Source organism: Cydia splendana, chromosome 18 (genome assembly GCF_910591565.1).
Source record: "Cydia splendana chromosome 18, ilCydSple1.2, whole genome shotgun sequence".
Classification (NCBI taxonomy): domain Eukaryota; kingdom Metazoa; phylum Arthropoda; class Insecta; order Lepidoptera; family Tortricidae; genus Cydia; species Cydia splendana.
Window position 1 is genome coordinate 31588 of NC_085977.1, and position 3403 is coordinate 34990.

Sequence of the window (3403 nt, forward strand, 5' to 3'; positions counted from 1 at the left end):
AGTCGGAGCAGCTGTGTCTGTATGGAACAGTACTGCAGAGACCAAAACCCACAAACTTGCACTATCACCGTACTGTACCGTATACCAAGCCGAACTCCTCGCTTTGCACAAAGCATCAGAAGTTGCATTGAAACAAAATGAGACCGCATTCGGAATTTATAGCGACTCTAGAGCGGCCCTGGAAACAATAATAAACCCCAACTCTCCCCACCCACTAGCAGTAGTCATAAGGGGCTGTCCATAAATTACGTCATCGATTTTTGACGATTTTGGACCCCCCCCCCCTATAATCATCCAAAAATCATGCTTCAAATGACCCCATTTCCTCCTACTTCATGCTACCGTCATCCGATGTCCAGACCCCCCCCCCCTAATTTGAAATGACGTAATTTATGAATAGCCCCTAAGAAAAAATCTCCAGGATTGTAAACTCCAGAACAAGGAAGTATCCCTGTTCTGGATCAAAGCACATATAGGGCTGGAAGGAAATGAGAGGGCAGATTGCCTTGCAAAGGAGGCAGCACTAAAGTCCAAAAAGAAGGCGGACTATGATCAATGCCCGGTTTCTTTTATGAAACGTACCATCAGGACAGAGACCCTCCAAAAATGGGACGATAGGTATAAGACAGAAGAAACGGCCTCGGTTACCAAACTCTTCTTCCCTGACGCAATCACAGCACGTAAAGTAACCCGAAAACTTGTCATGGACAGTACACTCACACAGCTGTTCACTGGGCATGGGGGATTCTCCTCATACTTGAATCGCTTCAAGTGCAAGGAGAGTCCTTCATGCGCATGTGAGCCAAACTCGAATGAAACCATAGACCATCTCATCCTGGAGTGCCCCATCTACGGTCGGCAAAGGTTCGACTTGGAACAAAAAATGAATATAGAAGTAAATAAACAAAATTTGCACAGTTTGGTTGAAAATGAACACACTAGAGACGTATTCTTAAGTTACTGCCAGAAAATTGTAAAAAGAGTAAGAATGAAAAACAAAACAGAATGAGAAATGGTATATTACAAAATATATAATAGGTATATATTAAGTAAATATACATATACAAAAGTAGAAATAAAAATATAGCTATAAGAAATGTAAAAGTACTTAAGAATCTAAAATGTAAAATTGTAAAACTGGAATATTAAAAAACAACGTGTAAAGTTTATTCCCCGTGTTGAAATGAAAATAAATAAATAAAAGTAGCAAAGTAGAACATAGAAAACAAATAGGTGGTAGTCCCAACCACAAAGAGTGAAAGATGATGAATGTAAGAAAGAATAGTATGTAGAATGAAAGTGCGAGAAGCAAAAATGCGAGAACTGGTATGCAAGAGAAAACCGCTCACAGTAGGCTCCGATCATGTTGGAGGTAGAAGGAAAAAAAAAAAAAAAAAAAAAAAAAAAAAACCTAACCTAACCTTTTTTTTTTTTTTTTTTGACGCAGGGGAAATGCATTTATGCATCCACCCCGGGCTGGAGAGGCCCATTGTGGGGGTGGTATGTGGGACTCGCTCCTCCCGTAACTCCCTCTGCTAATCAGAGGGAGGGGGAGGAGAATACCCACTAAAACCCCTGCGGCGTTACCCTCTCTGCCGTTATAGGGGAGCACCGTGAGGTCACTAATATTCTACCACGATGCTCCCCCGGCCGCCCCGGCCGTTCACCGGGGGCACCCTCAGATTAGAAGAGGAGGGATTGTGTAACGCTACAACCCCTCCTCGAGCGCGTAGAGCCTTATTTGCGGGTCCCCAGCCCGCAGCTCTACTGGGGAATCAAGGCATTGACGAATTGCCGCCGCCTGACTCCCCTCCGTCTTTGCCGTAGCGGATGCGCATCGGCTCTGGCCTCGCGCGCCCGCTCCGCAACCTAACCTAACCTAACCTAACCTAACTCAAAACCTAACCTAACTCAAAACCTAACCTAACTCAAAACCTAACCTAACTCAAAACCTAACCTAACTCAAAACCTAACCTAACTCAAAACCTAACCTAACTCAAAACCTAACCTAACTCAAAACCTAACCTAACTCAAAACCTAACCTAACTCAAAACCTAACCTAACTCAAAACCTAACCTAACTCAAAACCTTTTTTTTTTTTTTTTTTGTCGCAGGGGAAATGCGTTTACGCATCCACCCCGGGCTGGAGGGGCCCATCGTGGGGTGGTATGTGGGACTCGCTCCTCCCGTAACTCCCTCTGCTAATCAGAGGGAGGGGGAGGAGAATACCCACTAAAACCCCTGCGGCGTTACCCTCTCTGCCGTTATAGGGGAGCACCGTGAGGTCACTAATATTCTACCACGATGCTCCCCAACCTAACTCAAAACCTAACCTAACTCCAAACCTTACCTAACCTATATATCGGCAAAATCGTGTCGTGTTTTGTTAGAAAATCTTAACAGCGTGTTCTATCTCGAACTCTCTCATGATAAAGTGCCATCTGTCGGATATGTTACGAACTTATCTTAACTTTAAGTATAGTTTCAACTTTTTTTATTTCAACAAGAAAAAAAAAATTACAATACACAAAGCGTCCTAAAATGTATCGCTGCATCATCTGTTATAACTAGATGGACAACTAGGTTGTATTTTCGATAAACTTAAATTAATCTATAAACATCAAAATCTTTCTATTTTATACATTAGTCTAGACTTAGGTACTACTTTTTTAGTATTGGCCGCATTTACATTCGCCGCTGGCGGTAGTAGTCATCGATATCAACGTAAACAATTAGCCAAATTATATTTTTCCCGTAGTTTTAAAATTACTTAATGTCGTGGTTAGTGTTTTCGTCAACAACTAGCGAGCCTAGAAATTATCACGGCACGGGAAAAACCGTATGCAGCGAAAAGCGTTTAAATACTTCGTTTGTAGTTTTGGTTACTACCTATGGCGAGTTTTAATTAACATGAGTTGCGTCAGTTTCAACTTAAAATGGTTTACCATGCACTGGTCGAATCCAAATTGCGTTATAGTATCCAACTTTGGGGAAACAGTTACAAATATAATGTGCAGGCTGCTCTCATTGCGCAGAAAAGAGCTATTAGAATAATGGCAAGGGTACCACAGGAGACTCCATGTAAACCTTATTTTTTAGACTTCAGAATCTTAACTGTTCCCAGCCTATACATACTGATTGTTCTCACGGACTTGGTTAAAAATCTGTACTTGATTGAAACCACAGAACAGAGGGATAGACGTTTAGCTTCTAGACGTAAAGATTTACCTCAGACCGTGAGTGCCAAACTTAAAGTAGTCAAGCACGCGGCTGGTTACCAGGCTATTGGACTATTTAATAAGTTACCTGTTGAGTTAAAGTCACACACGAATAGCCTCATTTTCAGAAACAAGTTGAAGTCTTTCTTGCTAGAGAAGTGCTACTATTCCGTAGAGGAATTTGA

At 41.9% G+C, this 3403-nt stretch overlaps 1 long non-coding RNA gene across 1 annotated transcript; it reads right to left on the reverse strand.

Moving 5' to 3' along the window:
* Positions 1-1196: 1196 nt before the first annotated feature.
* Positions 1197-2451, reverse strand: LOC134799173 (uncharacterized). Its single transcript, XR_010145345.1, has 3 exons — positions 2317-2451; positions 1870-2076; positions 1197-1411 (listed from the first exon to the last, which is right to left on the reverse strand). It is a non-coding gene; the product is annotated as an uncharacterized LOC134799173 (long non-coding RNA).
* Positions 2452-3403: the final 952 nt, after the last annotated feature.